This window comes from Rhipicephalus sanguineus, chromosome 7 (assembly GCF_013339695.2).
Source record: "Rhipicephalus sanguineus isolate Rsan-2018 chromosome 7, BIME_Rsan_1.4, whole genome shotgun sequence".
Classification (NCBI taxonomy): domain Eukaryota; kingdom Metazoa; phylum Arthropoda; class Arachnida; order Ixodida; family Ixodidae; genus Rhipicephalus; species Rhipicephalus sanguineus.
In genome coordinates, this window is record NC_051182.1 from 26,879,597 (window position 1) to 26,898,399 (window position 18,803).

At 47.9% G+C, this 18,803-nt stretch overlaps 1 long non-coding RNA gene across 3 annotated transcripts in view; it reads left to right on the forward strand.

The window, feature by feature from the left end:
• The first annotated feature begins 586 nt into the window (after nt 1-586).
• LOC119399341 (uncharacterized) overlaps nt 587-18,803 on the forward strand; it is a 42,000-nt gene continuing 23,783 nt past the window's right edge. Inside the window, exon 1 of one of the 3 annotated variants that reach the window (XR_005184802.2) lies at nt 587-713. This is a non-coding gene — a long non-coding RNA (uncharacterized LOC119399341). Of the gene's footprint in view, nt 714-1,997; nt 2,016-14,538; nt 14,580-18,803 lie in introns of those variants that run through there. The other 2 variants (XR_007416828.1, XR_007416827.1) reach the window with 2 other exon arrangements.

Below are 18,803 nucleotides of genomic sequence, written 5' to 3' on the forward strand. Positions count from 1 at the left end.
CCGACGCAAAAGGCAAAATAAAGCTGTTTCGCATGTAAAACTAGTCGGGAACGCTTTACCATTTCATAGGAGACGATAGCGGCAATGGCTTCACTGTCTCCCGCGCGTTCGCTCGCTCGGTCAAGACGCGTGACGTCACGGCGGCAGTGAGCAGGCCTGAATTTTTTTCTAGGTGGCATTGTTAAAAACGGAGGGGGCGTGCACACATGAAGGCTCCCTAAAGACAATGCGCTTCGACAGTACGTGATATGTATTGCCCTCTCCTCTCCTACGCTTCCCCCTCTTTCTCCTCTGTTTCTGAACAGTCGGCATGCCTTTTCACACAGCTCCAATACAATTATCATGAATCGTCTGAATTCCAGGAGCCCAACCATTTCAGACGTATTTATGCAGACGACAGTTCGAGAATGCTGCCATCGGCATATACAAAGTTTCTCCATAGTATGGATATACAAAAACAACATGATCTTTCGGAAACGTTCACTTGCAATGACGTATTACACACGCACGAGAATCGTCACTTGCCATTAAGAGCATGGCATGTCCATTATATACGTGCGTCGAGCTGTCAGTACCAGCGCATAATAGAGGCATGGAGAAGAAAGGAAAGTTCGTTTTGGCAACTTTATTTCTCTTTTTCATGACAATATCTTGCCATTACTTTGATGGAGATGAGCTTCAGAAGTGTGTTCTAAGGGTTGTCGTCGAAGGTGGTAAGCAAGAGTTCGTGTAGCACATTTTTATGTTAAAAGTTACCATTCCGTACCGCTATTAGTATTGCGTGCTCAACACCCTCACTTTTCAACTAGGTTTCACACATACCTGTCCATCGGCGCCTTATCGTCCCACGTAAGGCTAAAGCAGTTGCTGAAATTTATCGCAAAATCGATCCTGACTTTTCAGTGGCGTATTGCAGCAAGCTTCTATCTGACACAACGTAACCAGCTTTTTGTCCTACATTTTCTCACAGGAAATGGCGCTGACGTGCTTATTCTCTGTCCGCCGTCTTACCTCAGCCATCCCCGGGGACGTTGGGAACATACTTGAATGCAATGCATCAGACCGCGCTGACGTCCTTAGTCGTTTACTGCGGCACTCCTTGCTAACCTCCATGTCCTTCCGTCTTTCTCTTCCTCCGCCTCCTACTTCTTCAACAAAGATCGTCAGCGTGCACCGTTGTCCCTGTAGCTACTTATCATTTTACAACTTGGTGCCTATCTCCTCTTTCTTGGGCTCGCGACCCGGCCATGACAAGTTTCAATCCACGCCATTCACCGCCCAAACGCAGTAGAGATAGCAGTATCACTGAATAATTTATAGATTATTAGAAGAAAAGAGTCCCGCAACACTATTGGGCGTCCTCGATATATGCCTTTTACTGGGTCTAGCTAGTCGACCAAATCTTTTGGAATATGTATTTGCAGACAGGGACAGGAGGACACGAAAATTGTGGAATCGCACTAGAATGACATGCAAATGCAATCACTGTGATTCTGCAGCGAATTGATTGTGCTAGAATGAGAGTGACGATAGTGTTCGCTATTTTCTGGAGCACCAAGTAATGTTGCAGCCGCCCGAGTCAGACGCTCTCTTCATCTCACATCGCACACGCACTGCGTTACTTAGCTAGCCTTGCCAAGTGAGCTCTCCCTGAAAAGATTTCCTGCGTGTGCTCCCACGTTGTATCGGCCGAAACCGCATTAGTAGAAACTATTCCATTTGGTTAAGTTCTTAAATAGTGTACACTTGTGTACGCTTGCGTAGATTGTGGCGTTTTGTTTTTCAAAAAGAGCCAAATGCAGAAACCGAAACTGCGCTATATTTCACGGGAGTGTAAAGCGCTCCAAAGTATTTTTAACTTCTAAACCAAAAAAAAGGGGATGACCTTATTTTTAGGTCTTGCGGTCCCACGCCCCACGCCACCAATTTCCCACAGAGTGGGTGCCCTCCCAAGGGACTATGAACTTCGTTCTGCCGAGCACCAGGCCGGAAGTGCGCTTGTCCCTATTTTACCGGTAGGTACCCGGCGGCAGCAATTTTAACGCGACGGCGTTGAAGAGCTCGTATCGCAGAAATTCCGCCGTCGGTGTCGGCTCCGTTGGTTGTGAGCGAAATATCATCATCTTGTCCGTGACCGAAAAATCGAAAAAGCTGTAAATAAAATAAATAATAAAAATGTTGGGTCCGAGTGAGAATCGAACCCAGGCCGTCTGCGTGGCAAGCAGGTGTTCTACCACACAACCACGCCTCTGCTTGGAGCTGCACTGAAAGTAACTTTCATGCTTCCCAAAAATGCGCGTCCTCTATACGGGTGTCTCAGTACGAGATGTAATATCGCAGTAATGTTGCGTGGTACAAGCGTACATTGCCATCGGGCGTCACACCATGTGAATATCATAACGACTTGGTGGTTTAAAGACAGCCACCCATTACAAAAGGCACACACATTGCTGCGCGTATTCCCTTAAGACCACGTAGTGGGTGCATCGCAACTTCGAAAAAACTTCTCGCGCATAATTGCTCCTGGTTTAAAGCATGCTACCCATTACATAAGGCACACACCTTAGTGCGCGCATTCTGTTAAACACTCGTAGTGTTCGAAGTGCGCACTAGGGGCAGGACATCGCTATCGCGTTCAACTCTTAAAGGCGAAGCTTAAGCGTCCCCCAATTTTTCTGCCTCCCACAGCAGCGGCGGATGCTCAACTATTTCACCAATACTGTGGAGGGTTAAGGTGCGCCCAGGGGCCTTTGCAGAACCTTATGGGGCGATCTTTCGAGATGAGTACCCATTAAAAACCGAGCGCCAGGTAGGTGTACTCCTCTACCCCTTTGGAAAAACCGGTGGATTCCCTGTCGGCGCTGGGAATCGAACCCGGTACCTCCCCCATTAGAAGCGGACGCTCAACCATGAAGCCACCGCTGCGGTACCGCATCTGCAACACGCCTCTGTAACACAGAGAGCGCGGAGCGTGGGCGTCGCGAGGCGAGAGAGGGGGGGACCAGAGCACGCATCTGCAACATGGATGGATGGATGGATGGATGCTATGAGCGTCCCCTTTATAACGGGGTGGTGACAAGTGTGCCACCAGGCTCGACAAAAAAAAAACTTTACTTTTAGCGTTGGCCAAGTGTCTTTACTTCAATTAAATCTATTTTACTCCAGAAGAAAAAAAAAAAGTTTTCAGCTCCGTTCTCTGCCCTTTACGGCAGAATGTCCTTATTCTTTTTCCAATATTTATTTTTGTCATTTCTCTCTAGTTCTCTGCCTCCAATACTCTAACCGTCTCTTACTTATTTCAATCGCGGGTGTGTTCAGCTTTCCATTGTCTCTAGAACCCAAGGCGTCATGTAGGCTCGTGCCCAAACGTACACCTGGGTGGATGTCTCCACATTCAATCAGAACATGCTCCGCCGTTTCCTGATCTTCCCCGCAGCACGTGCATTGTTCTTCTTCTTTACTGAATCTCGCTTTAAAACTACCCGTTCTAAGGCAACCCGATCACGCTTCAAACAGTAAAGCGCTTCCCATTAAATTGTCGTATTATGCCTCCACATAGGGAGCGCCTCCGCGCCACCTAGGGATCTTTCTAAGAACTAGAGGTGGCTACGACAGCGCCATCTAGTGAACACTCCAAGAACTAGAGGTGGCTACCTACTACTACTACATACTACAGAGGAGGGACAGACCCACACCCAAAGGAGCTTCGCCCCTAAAATTTAGTATATCATGAAGACATCAAAATTCATCCCGAAACCAAAGTTCACTAATGTTATTATTCTTCGCGCTAAGCACAATTTGGCCTATGACAACTCATTTCTTTCATCCTCGTTCCCTCGTTTTTGCTCAGTAAATTGATGTACCTTATAAAGACTATTGACAGAATTAGATGTAATGTCTCTCGTCTTCATTCTCCGAAAGTGGAAGTCTACACGGCTGAGGAGCAAAGAGGTGCTTTTTATTTCTGCCCCTTCAATTTATAACCAAGTTCTTGATTCCGACACTGTTGAGTCGCTGTGTTACCATAGTTACCACGGTATTGCAATGCAGAGCTCTTGGGCATGGAGTGGATTCTAGGCCATCAAAACCACAGTACGGAGTAGGCGAACTGCAAAAATAGCAATGTGTTTAGGTTTGGGAACACGTTCAAGAACGCCAGCTGGTCAAAACTAATTCGCAGTACACCCCTACCACGTGTCTCGAAATCATGTCTAGGTTCTGTCATGCAAAAACACAGAAGTTAAGTCTGATGCATTAACCATTCGCCTCACTCAAGTTCTTTGCCCTTCACGTTTGTTAACGGGTGAAATTCGAAAGCCTGGAAGTAGTGAGCCAAAGCTCCTCAGACAATAGCGGCACTTGGGGCCGGGACCATGTTCTCCAAGTTCAATGCTCTGACCTACCCCGTCTTTAAATGTTCTCTTTCGCTGTAAGGCTTTTCTTTAATAAAGGCCTTGCGAAGGGTCGCGTGGCAAAAAGCGGGCGCATTGTATACAGAGCCAGGCTGCCGGAGTGGCGCGTTCACTTCGCGTTTTGCGGCGTTCGCGTGACGTTAAGAAAACATGGCTGATCCCTCCGTCATAGGAACTGGTCGCCGTGTACAATCTGTGTAGCTAAAGCCACGGATAGTTGCGCTTATATCCAGTAAGCGATGTACTCTACATGAGTCACAGATGCGAGTGAGAGACAAAGTGACAGACAAAACATGGTGCTCATGCTCAGCGTTATATTTCTTGTGAATGTCGCGCATCCGGGACTTGTGATTATGCACCAATAGTATTGGAGGGATTATTCGTCAACTGCCAGCTCGTACAAAGATCACGTACTACGTGACGCCTACAGGCAGAAAAAAAGTGTCCCACACTCGCCGCCATGGCTACGATCGGCGCTGACTAACACTCCTAGGTTTAAATGCACACATATACCCAATGAAGTGGAGACCAAGGTATTCTTAACCTATTACTCAGTGTTATTTCGACATTATTTAAAACGTACGATGTTGGTATACCGGCATTATGTTGAGTAAATGACATTAACTTTTTTGGATTCATTCATGGTCATTAACCATGTGCTGCACCAAGTAATAATACTGACAAAGTCGGATTGATGGAGTTCAAGATCGGTATAACTAAATATAGTACAATCACCGGCGAATAGTCTAATGCGGGAAGACACTCAAACGCTAGAGGATGCATGCGTGGTGGCCGAGCGGCTGAACAAATCGCGGCACGGAACAAAAGGTCACAGGTTCGAATCCCCGGTCCCACCCGAACCGAAGACCAAATCTAAGTGGGACTCATTATGTTATGTGAGGTCGAACCAAGCACACCCGACATATTTGAGTTTGATGTGGCATATTTATGCGAATACCCTTAATTAACCTAATTAAGCTGGGCTAAGATATGTATAGACAAACCTGACAGCCTAGTTGAGAGAGGAGGAAGGAAGAAGAAGTGCGTTTGGGCATACTTGTGCCTTGGACTGCTCTCAGTTTTTACAGCGAAAGCTGTTATGAGATCATTTCACCGGCCGTTTTTGGTGCCGTAGTTGTCCGCCGCCGCCGCCGCCGCCGGTGTCCGTAACCAGTATCACTCGAAATAAGAAAAAAAAAACGAAATAAGAAATAATTCCAGGATGGAACGAGGTTCGAACCTGGGCCCTCTGCGTGGGAGCCCTGTATTCAACCTCTGAACCATGCCGGTGCTTGAAACTGCTTTGCAAAAAGTTCCTATACAGGCTTCATGTCGGGAAGGAACCACATTAGCATATGCAATATATAGCGTGGTAGAAGAGTAAAATAAGCACCAAACGTCGCACAACGCGAATTCTGTAACCAGGCGTCACACAATGCGATTTGCGCAACGAGTAGGTTGTTGAATGCTTCCAACCCATTACAAAGGGCTCTGCCATAATTCTTCATCGTCATCAGGCACAGCATCAACAAAGTGCGCGTAATGCCTTACATGCGTTTAGCAGGTACCAACGCTCTCCGTAGAATGACGAAAATTGGCACAGTGCCTGCTGCCCTGCTTCTCAAAAATTACAATGATTTATAGCGTAGTGGGTACCTCGCAAGTGCACTTGTATATGTTGCCAAGGAAGCCCATAAGCGCATGATCCACTTCCCCGGGGTCTCAGTAAAATTACAATGATTTATAGCGTAGAGGGTTCTTCGCAAGTGCACTTGTATTGGTTGTCAAGGTAGCCCATAAGCGCATGATTTATTTCCTAGGTGTCTCAGTAAAGTTCTTCGCCCCCCCCCCGTCTCTCTCCCACGTCAACGTATGTTATACAGCATGACGGGAGAGGGAAATAGCGACCGGGCGTCACCCGATGCAAATTACGTAACTGGTGGGCCGTTTAAAGATTCCATCCCATTACAAAGGGCTGAGCCATAATTCTTCATCGTCATCAATCGTCGCGTCAACAAAGTTCACATAATGCCTTACAGACGTGTAGCTGGTGCCTCGCTTCTCCGCAGAATGACGAATAATGGCTTAGTAGGTGCTTCCCAACTTCACAAAAATAGTGATTTATGGCGTAGTGGGTACCTTTCTAGTGTACTTGTATTGTAGCCCAAGAGAGCTTAACGGGCTCTCGAAACGCCGCTCTTCCAGCTTTCGCTGTGACTGTGCTGCGGTTTGAGCGCAGGCCTGGCGTTTTTTTCTTAATTGTGACAATTCCTGACACGCTCACTGATCGTGCGAAACGGAGGACGTCATCCTTCGGGATGGGGGACCATCACCCCAACGAGAACGCGGGGCCCAGCCGTCTGCCCGCCGATGGACCGAAGATGAGTGACCGTGCCGTCGTATCCGTTCCTTGTGACTCCACCGACAGCTCGTCCGTGGAAGAGATGGAGTCGGAAGCTGACTTCGCGACGTTCACCTCCCGCCGGTTGAAGCGAAAGCTTCGAAAGACGTCATCTTCAAGGGACTCGCAACCGGCGCTGGATACCGGCAAGCAATAACCTCTATAACAGACAACTTGAACAGGCAGTCATTAACAGAATATTTTGAGCGAGTCGCACCTGCGCAAGTGACTGAAATTCGTATAAATGGCAGGAAGAACATATTGTCAGTCGACGTGACAAACAAGACTATTCTCGAGATGCTGAAGGCCGTCACAAAATTGGGGACTATCTCAGTGCGCTCGTTCCTCGCTCGCGGAAAAGGAACAACGACTGGCGTCATAAACGACGTGGACAGTGACATCACTGACGCTGACCTCCAGACTTGTAACGTCGACCGTGCGAGCCCTGAATATCCGCCGCTTCGGGCAGTCTCGCTGCATCAAGCTAGTGTTTGATTCCGAGACTCTGCCTAGCCACGTCAAGGTTGGATACGTCCGACATCCTGTGCGCCCTTACGTGCCACGGCCTTTGCAGTGACGCAAGTGCTGCAGGCTGGGACATGTCAGCGTAGTCTGCAAAAGTGAGATTACTTGCCAGCGGTGCGGCGGACCTCATAAAGTCGAAAACTGCGATGCTGCTGCTCCTTTGAAACGCCCAAACTGCTCTGGTGCACATGAAGCGACCTCGAAGGACTGCCCCAAAATAAAAGAGGAAATGCCCGCCCTACGGAAGATGGTGAGGGACAACTCGACACATAGGGAAGCTGTCTCATCCATCCGCCGTCATAGACGCCGCTCCGAACGCAGGCGCCAACGGAACCACAGTGGCCACCGGATTGATACATCAACAACAGTTCAGGACAAACACGTGAATGCGTAGCATAACGCCTCTACTCCCATCTGTAGAGCACCCCGTCCGAGTGACGCACAAAAGGAGGCCGAGCCAGCGAAGCACGCCGATGCTTCAGATGCTGAATGGCCTTCGCTACCGTCTGGAGCAATAGGCAAGACTACATCATGGGCTGCATCTCCAACGGTGGCTCATAACGATAGGCAAGACTTTGAAAAGACTCAGAATATGCTGAAGAACCTGCTGAAGTCCATTCGTGCTATTCTCTGCGAGCTACAGACGCCGGGCGCGAATGCAGCAGTGCAGATCCTCAACGTGCTGGAACCGCTCCTGGTAGCGCTTCCTTAGAATAATATGGCAAATTCATTCGAAGAGCGTGTTCGAGCATCTGCAATAATGTAGTCGAATGCCAGAGGTTTGCGAAGCCGGTTGTGTGACTTTCGACAACGGATGTTTAAATACCAATTTCCCGTGGTTATTATATGCGAGCCGAATATGGTGTCGTATTTCTGGCTTTCCGGATACGTGACACTGTGGTCTCGCGACGACCGAAGTGCGAGTAAAGTGATGATATGTATACGTCGTGACCTAACGTTCGTCAGGCATGATGTGGCCTCTCATGCTTCAAATGAATATATATGCCTCACGGTGAAACACAAACGGCATTCACTCTCAATAATCGGTGGATATATCCCCCCAGAAGCCGTATGGACTGCATTCACCTCTTATCTGTGCTCCAAGCTTGCCCAGGTCCACATGTATTAGTTGGGGATTTCAACGCACACCATCCCATGCGGGGCTCAGCTTCAAAGAACACCCGCGGCAGGGACATTGCTGATCTTCTACTAAATCAGGGCCTGCTGTCCATCAACGATGGATCGCCAACTTTTCTTCGTGGCGCATCGTACAGCAGCTTTCTGGACGTTTGTTTCGTGTCTAGGGCTCTCCTGCCAACCACCTCCTGGTGTGTAGACATGGAAACAGATGGAAGTGACCATCTGCCGACATACATTCAACTGCAAGCATTCCGCCATTCGGCTCCTTTTTCAGTGCGAAGCGTGGAATGGCAAGAATTCCAAACCTCTGTGAACTCCCAGTGTACCAACATCCAATCTCTCTCTGGAATAGAGAGTGTCATCGCATCAGCCCTAATTGCAAATACGAGGCATGTCAGTGTACCAGAACCAAGATCGCAGATTGATGCACAATACGAACACCTTCGTGCAATCCGTCGTCGTGCAGAGAGAAAGTATAGGAGGAGGAGATCACCATCAGACTTGTCTGCATCTCGCCGAGCACTACGGCATATATTACGACACTTCGATAAACTCGACAGACGAAGGTGGAGGACATTTTGTGAATCTCTAGACCCCAGGAAGCCTCTGTCGCGGATATGGCAAGTTGTTCGGAGCCTTCAGACACCTACACAGCAGTTGTCGCCTTTCCGAGCTGTCGCACTAAAGCAAGGCCGGAGTGAAGTAGGCGTAGCAGATTATTGTCAATTACTGGTAGGCACTTCCTTCTCACCGGTATCGCTTTCATACTGCGCCTCACCACCATCTTCTGACGATCGCCTCGACGTGCCGTTCACTATACACGAACTCGACGCTGCGATTGCCGCCTCCCGACGCTCGTCTGCGCCAGGGCCTGATGAGATCACCTATTCTGCTCTCTGTCACCTTGGCCAGGAGGCCCGGAAAGTTCTTTTGTCTTACTACAATTCTACGTGGGACACGGCAACAGTCCCAGACAACTGGAAGTGCAGTCGTATAGTGGCCTTACTGAAACCAGGCAAGTGCTTACACGAACTTTCTTCGTATAGGCCAATTGCCCTAGCCAGTTGTGTCGGCAAAGTAATGGAACGCATGGTGCTGACGAGACTGGAATGGCTATTGGAGAACAATGTCATCTTACCAGATTTAATGAATGGCTTCCGAAGGGGTCGATCGTCAATAGACAGTTTCGTTGACCTAGTTTCGTCGGTAGAAAAAGAAAAACAACGTCGGAGGCTAGTAGGCGCAATGTTTTTTATATTAAAGGCGCCTACGATAACGTCCTTCATGAGGCCATTCTTGATGCGCTTGAAGACATCGGCGTAGGAGGCCGCCTTCACGCGTGGATAGTCAGCTATCTTAAGGGACGTACCATTTTCATGTCGAAGCCTGATGGTGACACGGGCCGGCACCACGTCAGCCGTGGAGTTCCACAAGGCGCGGTCCTCAGACCCATACTTTTCAACATCACCCTAACTGGTCTTGCAGCTGAGCTCCCTAACGTTGTCAAAGTCAGCGCCTACGCTGACGATATATGCATATGGGCATCTCGAGCAACGCGTCCGCAACTGCGAGCAAGACTTCAACACGCCACATCAGTAAAGTCAAAGTACTTGCGCCGTCAAGGCCTGCCACTCTCAACGACGAAGTGTGCTGCATTGGCATTTACAAAGAAATCAATGACGCGGTACCCGATCTTCGCTGACGGAGCAGTGATTCCTGCTGTCACGCACTACCAATACCTAGGTGTCGTCATTGATCGCAGCCTACCTTGGACGAAGCATGTCGCTGCACTACGGACCAAACTTGTTAGTTTTGTAGACGTTCTTCGAGTTGTAGCAGGACTAAAATGAGGCCCCTCTGAGAAGAGTCTCCTGCAGTTGTACCAGGCATTGTTTGTTGGCTATCTACGGTACAGTGCACCTGTGCTCTCGAGTATGCGTGCAACATGCATCCGTACTTTGGAGAACCTTCAAGCGCGAGCGCTGCGAGCATGCCTAGGGCTACCAAGGTGTACAACAACCTCTGGCACCATAGAGGAATCACGTACATGCCCTATAGAGGTTTACTTGTCTTGTGAGCCCCTTCGAGTCCACCTTCGACTGCTGACTCACCACGCAAACCATCCCTTGTCTTCGCTCCAGAGAGATCGACCAGGCTGCACCTACTCACGATGCTTCGATACACACAGGCACGTCATCCCTTCTGACTTTACACCAGTCATCATCCCCACAGTGCCACTGTGGACGCTGAACAGGCCACTGGTGTCCGTTCAAATACCCGGGATTACGAAGAAGCGTCGTGTTCCGTGTGCTGCTCTCAAACAACTCACCTTGGCATATTTGACTCAACGTTACGACGACACTTTGCATATATACACCGATGGATCTGTGACTCCGTGCTCTTCGACTGCGGCCTTTGTGATTCCTAATCTGGGTACCTCCCGGAAGTACAAATTAGATCACAGGTCGTCTTCAACAGCTGCAGAACTTGTTGCGACACGGGAAGCTATCCAATTCGTGTGCGGACAATCACCACGTAAATGGACGATACTATCAGACGCAAAATCCGCATTACAAGCTATTGAATCTTGCTCAAGAAGGGGACAATATTATGCACTAGCTTCAGAAATCATTCCCGCATTCGACCTTACGCAGAAGATTGGTCACTCAATTGCACTGCAATGGATTCCTGGACACTGTGGATTGGCAGGCAACGAGCTTGCTGATGCTGAAGAGAGAGAGCCGCTGTCTCTAACCCCCCACCGACGTGAGAGTGCCGTACACGCGAGGTGACGTGAACTCTTTATTGAGATTGCTCATGCGAAAGTGCATAACCACTTATTGGTCTCAGCCAGACCATCGCTACAGGCGTCTGCGGGAAATAGATTCGGAAATGACTTTTCGCCTCCCGGCTAGAATGAACCGAGGCAACGCCAGTTTGCTGCACCGGATTGGTCTGGGAGTTGCATTCACTAGCCGCTCTGCACACCTCATCCGCCGTGCGGACAGCCCGAACTGTGAACAATGCCAAGTACATGAAACAACAGCACATCTATTTTGTGGCTGCCCACTTTACGTGTCGCAACGTAATACACTTGCTTCAACGTTGGCAGGAATCGGTGTGGCAACACTAAGTGAGACGGGTATTTTGTCAGCTATGTGCGACCAGACAAAGTCACCAACTGCTATCAAGGCTGTGATAGATTTCCGTAAGAGCACAGAACTGGACACAAGACTATAGCGAACCACTACGTCACATGGTTATTGTATTATTGTATATACGCATATCTCTTTCCTCTCCCCATCATCACCCCTCATCACTCCTTTTTTTCCCCTTTCCCTTGTCCCCAGTGCAGAGTAGCAGGCTAGAGCGCACTAGCTCAGGCCGACCTCTCTGCCTTCAAATAAAATTCTCTTTCTCTAGTTGAGAATGGCATCGCCTAAATAATCCTGCGATATCTAAAGCTACATAGTCCAAACCTCATTACCTCTAAATTATGCCTAATTAGTGCTAGTTGGGCCTAATTGAGCTACTTATGTTCAACACAATCAGTTGTAATTAGTATCTTAGTGAGCGTGGCTTCACCAGCTTCATCGGGAATTTGACTTGGATTGCTAGGTTAATTAGGTTTGACTTAATTAGAATAATTATGCTCTGATTACTAAGATACCATGCTCAACTATGCTTAATTAGATTTGGCTATACTTACCTTGACTCAACTAAGCTCATATATAAGCTAACTTAGCTTAATATGGCAACTGCAAGCTGGGCAAGGAATAACTAGAATTAGCTTAAATAAATTTACTTATGTCTGACTTTATTAAGTGATACCATGCTTAACTAGGCTTAATTAGGTACGGCTATAACTACCTTGACCTAACTAGGCTCATCTAAGCTAAACGTGGCTTAATGCGGCAAAGGCAGGCATGGCTCAGTTTTCTGGTGACGCCTTGTGGTGTCGCCAGAAAACTTTATTAATTATACTTGACTTTATTAGGTTATACGATGCTAGCTATGCCCAGATAGGTTAATTAACCGGTGTAAAAAGGCGATGCGCGGCAGGAGCTCGAGGCGGCCCGGCGCAGCCGCTACGTAAAACAACGGCACAGATGCGATGGTGCAAAAAATGCGACACCAAGTTGACGTTTTGCCTACGAGCGCGATAACCACGTCAAAAAAAGCGGCATGAGAACCCACCTGATCATGAAGGGACGTGCATGTGCACCGCCGCTTCAGTGTAGATCTCGATAGCAGGCGCGGCGTCGGTAAATGGTGCGTGGATGCGTTCTGCCAGGTGATCCCGTAGTCCGTATGCTTATGCTCCCGCCTGTACATGTGTGTCAGCTTTTGCTGGATCGGAGAGGAATGAACCCTACGGGCAATGGCGAACATAACGTTGAGCTACCTCCGCCATCCGCATGATCACGCAGTTTCAAGCGAAACAGCCGCCGAGCCTCGCCGCATGAGCCCGTAGCTGCAGCCGGGCTGATGGCGCCCCTGTCTTGCGTACAGCGTCGGCTCATTGAGTGCGACAACCGCTGCCACTGCGTGAAAGCGTAAACTGCGCCAAGGGCGATGGCGTCCCGGTCCGTCGGGCGAGGTCTGTGACGTCAAGTAGGGAGTGCGCAGGCCTTCTCTTGAGGGATGCTATAACACTCTAAAGCTATGAGGCCGTGGCTGCGGCCGGGCTGATAGCGTCTCTGTCGCGTGTACGTTGTCGACCGATAGACTGCGTCCACTGCTGCCACTGCACGAACGCGCAAACTGCGCCACAGGCTATCGCGCCTCTCTCCGTCGGGCAAGGTCTGGCCACTTGGTCTTTCCAGTGGACGTTGGTCTTTTCCGCGATGGACGCCGCTGAGGAGGCTCGTCGAGAGCGACCGCGCTCGCTCGCCCAAGACGCAGTGCCGACGAAGTGCCGACGAAGAGCGGAATCCGCCGTCAGGGCTAAGTGAGCAGACAAAGACCAACTGCGTCGATTGCTTAACCCTACTTCAGGAAAACAGGACACAGCAGCCTAACGGCGAGAACGTAAGGCAAATCCCTAGGTGACAGCCAGATACATACACAAGCAAAACGCCGGTATCGAGCCAATCTCGAGGTGCGGGTTCGAAAAAAAAATGCTGCGAACAGAGAAACACAGGGACAGGGCGTGCACTGCACTTCCCCAGCATTCACTTAGATTGCAAGAGCTGCCCACAATCTGTTTTTTTTTACCTGGGCCGTTTTGTACAAACATTAAGCATTGTCTTAGACGTGGTGTCGTCGTTAGTAGATATCTCACATTGCGCATTCGAATGTGTGCATTTTTGCACGGACAATGAATGTTTGATATCATGAACGTAAGCACCCGATGGAATGCCAGCACTTTTCACGGCCAATGAACGTTGGATATCAGAAGCGTAAGCACCTCACGACATAGCAGGTAGCGCGGTATGGGAGTATAAAACATTTATCTGGATGTCGTCTAGTAGAATAGCATTTATCCATAAAATTACCGAACGTGCCGCTTTGCATTATTTCATAAGTGTAAAATTGATCGGGTAGTTTTTTTTTACTCGGTTGGATCTTCTGTCGCGGTAAAAGCACTCTTGTCTTTGATGGCGTGGTCCTAAAGCTATTGTAGTAACTGAAATATCTTCTGTGCGTGACTCTCTTTCAGTACAGTCGGCATGCCTTTACACACAGCTCCAATGCAATTATCACGAGTCGTCTGAATTCCAGGAGCCCAAACGTTCCAGACGTATTTATGGAGACGTCAGTTCGAGAATGCTGCCATCGGCATATACAAGGTTTCTCCGTAGTATGGATATACAAAAACAACTTGATCTTTCGGAAACGTTCGCTTGCAATGACGTATTACACACGCACGAGAAACATCACTTGCCATGAAGAGCATGGCATATCCATTGACCCTGCTTGTTCCTAGAGCCCTCCGAAATAACGTGCGTCGAGCTGTCAATACCAGCGCATAATAGAGGCATGGAGAAGAAAGGAAAGTTCGTTTTGGCGACTATTTCTCTTTTTCATGACAATATCTTCCCATTACGTTGTTGAAGATGAGCTTCAGAAGTGTGTTCTAAGGGTTGTCATCGAAGGTGGTAAGCAAGACTTCGTGTAGCACATTTATATGTTAAAAGTTACCATTCCGTACCGCTATTAGTATTGCGTGCTCAACACCCTCACTTTTCAACTAGGTTTCACACATACCTGTCCACCGGCGCCTTATCGTCCCACGTAAGGCTAAAGCAGTTTCTGAAATTTATCGCAAAATCGATCTTGACTTTTCAGTGGTTTATTGCTGCAAGCTTCCATCTGACACAACGTAACCAGATTTTTGCCCTATATTTTTTCACAGGAAATGGCGCTAACGTGCTTGTTCTGTGTCCGCCGTCTTACCTCAGCCATCCCCGAGGACGTTGGGAACATACTTGAATGAAATGCATCAGACCGCGCTGACGTCCTTGGTCGTTTACTGCGGTACTCCTTGCTAACCTCCCTGTCCTTCCGTCTTTCTCTTCCTCCGCCCCCTACTTCTTCAACAAATATTGTCAGCGTGCACCGTTGTCCCTGTAGCTACTTATCATTTTACAACTTGGTGCCTATCTCCTCTTTCTTGGGCTCGCGACCCGGCCATGACAAGTTTCAATCCACGCCATTCACCGCCCAAACGCAGTAGAGATAGCAGTATCACTGAATAATTTATAGATTATTAGAAGAAAAGAGTCCCGCAACACTATTAGGCGTCCTCGATATATGCCTTTGACTGGGTCTAGCTAGTCGACCAAATCTTTTGGAATATGTATTTGCAGACAGGGACAGGAGGACACGAAAATTGTGGAATCGCACTAGAATGACATGCAAATGCAATCACTGTGATTCTGCAGCGAATTGATGGTGCTAGAATGAGAGTGAGGATAGCGTCCGCTATTTTCTGGAGCACCAAGTAATGTTGCAGCCGCCCGAGTCAGACGCTCTCTTCATCTCACATCGCACACGCACTGCGTTACTCAGGTAGCCTTGCCAAGTGAACTCTCCCTGAAAAGGTTTCCTACGTGTGCTCCCATGTTGTATCGGCCGAAACCGCATTAGTAGGAACTATTTCATTTGGTGCAGTTCTTAAATAGTGTACACTTGTGTACGCTTGCGTAGATTGTGGCGTTTTTTTTTTCAAAAAGAGCCAAAGAGCCACGGGAGTGTAAAGCGCGCCTAAGTATTTTAACTTCTAAAACAGTTGGAATCAAAATGGGGCAATTCCTGATCTAACGTGAACTGAAAAGGGCAGTTTCTAATCATAAATGAACCAAATGCTACATCTGTTTCAATCAAACAGCCACATTCACTAAACTAGCGCTGCGTCAACAATCATGACCAAAACAATCAACATGGTCTCATCAAATCTGTTTCATTTGTGTCCTCGTTGCTTTGTTATCGTGTTTACGTTTCACAATTAGTTTTTCTAGAGCGAGTTGCCACTTACTGAAGGACATGATGTTGCAGGGTAAAACTCGAAGATAAAAATGAAGAGGCCGGCTGTACTACTTCATTTTGCGTCTTACCGTTTCATTTTGAGTTTAGCTCTGCAGTATCACGTCCTTCTTTTGCTCCAAGACGGCATATTTGAAATAAAGGATATATGAAATGAAGATAATGGGCGCCAATTTTTTCCTTGAAGAAGTGATCCCAAATAGCACGGAAGAGCAGGAGTAGCGGAAGAAGAGCTGGAGTACTTTTCAAGGCCTTCAGTAGATGTCAAGAACAAGAAAACGCTGCCTACAATCCAGAATACTGCGCCTTTTGCCAGGAAGGACCACTCGCTCTTCAAGTCTAGTCGTCGCCTTTAGGCCCATGCGACGACGGACGTTACCGACAAAAGCACAAGGATGGTGTTAGTTTTATCGCAACATAATGCTATACCGTACATCCGCAATATAGATTTGATGCATTTAGGGGACAGGAACACAGTGGCAAGAAATTGTTGGAGCAGGCTGGACCATACTGGCAGTAGCAAAAAGGTGCGTTTTTCTGAGTTTTCTTTAATGTGCATTTGGCGCTTTTAGAAAAAAAAAAACGCCAGACTTGTTTGGCCGTGCTGTCATAGCTTTGCCTACAAAGGAGAAGCGCTAAAAGCAACCTCTCGCTGCAAGCACCTCTTAACGCTACCGCGCAAGCACCAGCGCAGCTTGTCGTCAACCAAGCCAGGACGCCGAAGACATTTCACGGAGCTGCTTGCGAAGATGCCGACGACTGGCTTGAGCACTTTTAGTGCTCGTTCACACAGCCGTCAAACCACCCCTCGCGTCACCGTCACGTCAAAAAAACGTGCAGCAGACGCGACGTAGCAGTGCACGAACAGACGACGGCGGTTTCAGCGTCGACAGCAGCACGTTTTTGTGCAGTGTTGACCGACTGATGCACCAAAAGAGGAATCGTCTACGCAGCTCAAATGGTTCGCTGGCGCTCTCCCGACTCCAGAGGGCTCTCCTCCTCGCACCACACACACACACACACACACACACACACACACACACACACACACACACACACACACACACACACACACACACACACACACACACACACACACACACACACACACACACACACACACACACACACACACACACACACACACACACACACACACACACACATTCAGTCAGGCGCGCGTTCAGTGTTCCAAGGCCACGGACCCGGGGGCCGTATGCTAGACGCGTGGCTCTTCTCAGAACTCGGAACGCCAAACGTAAACTTCTGATTGGTTCGTTTCCTAGGGGCGGGGCTCCGTCCCCGTGCCGGCGACGGAAACGTAGAGCACTGCTCTACATCGGCGTCAACCGTTTTTAGGGGCGAAGCTCCTTAAGGCGGCACCCGTTCGTCCCTCGTAGTCGTCGTGGTCGTAGTAGTGAGTAACAAGTCTTACGCTTTGACCTTTGAGGTGGTGCCGGTGGGAGATTTCTCCTGTGCGTTGTTGAACAATAAAAAATTCGCAGCGTGCGCGTTAACTAAAAGCCGAATTTAACGTTAACTAAAAGCCGAATATTAGAGCACATTGTATCGAAGCACTTGCTAACCTATCTCGATGAACATAATCTAATTGTTTCCTGTCAACATGGCTTTAGGAAAGGGTTATCCACCGTTACTCAGCTTATTGAGCTTGTACACGACCTTTCGAACACAATTAATACCCGCGGTCAAACTGACATAATATTCTTAGACTTCGCAAAGGCTTTCGATAAGGTGTCGCACAATAAGCTCTTACTTAAAATTGATTATACCTTTAAAAATTCTGCCCTTACCCGATGGTTCAGTTCCTATCTTGCACGCAGAGAACAATTTGTCCAATTAGGGCATCACCAATCTAGTTTATCTCCTGTGGTATCTGGGGTGCCCCAGGGTAGTGTCTTGGGGCCCTCTTGTTCCTGGTGTTTATAAACGATCTGCCACAAAATATTACTGCCCAAATAAGAATGTTTGCTGACGATTGCATACTATACAAAATGTAAAATCACCGAGCGACCAGGCTGAACTTAATCTTAACTTAGAGAGAATTAAAAATTGGTGCGATAAGTGGCAAATGCAGCTTAACCCAACAAAAACTGTTTTTATGTCCATTTCTAGAAAAAAGAACATTCTTAGGTATCCGTACAGTATTAACGGTCACGAACTTGCTCAGGCTCATCAATACAGATACCTAGGTCTCATATTTACACCCGATTTGCGTTGGAATCTTCATGTTGAGGAACTTTGTTCCAAAGCTAACAAGGTGCTATGGGGCCTGAGACGCAACCTCCACTGTGCCTCTCCCGAAATTAAAACTTTAGCCTATAAAACCTTGCTAAGACCCATAATCGAATATGCTAAAGTAGTTTGGGATCCCTGTACCCAAACTAACTATTTGAAACTCGACAAAGTACAGCGTCTTAGTTCTAGGTTTATATTTAATAATACCGCCGTTTCCATTCACCTACCGAATTATGTAAACTTGCAGAGCTCTCACCTCTACAAAAACGAACCGAATATGAAAGGCTGAAATTCATCTTCTTAATAATTCATAATCACGTTAAAATAAGCTACGACAGGTACTTTGAAATAAAAACGCAAGAAACATCAAGACACAGACACAGTATGTACATACCGCCCCCCAAAGTTCATAATGACTGTTTCAGGTACAGCTTCTTTCCTAGGGCGATTCAGCAGTGGAATTCGTTGCCAGATTCGGTTGTGAAAATTAAATCACTTACTGACTTTTTAGAAGAAATAAAACCTATAGTGTACTTTGATGCCATGCGTTAAGATTGTGATTACATGTATGAATTACGTGC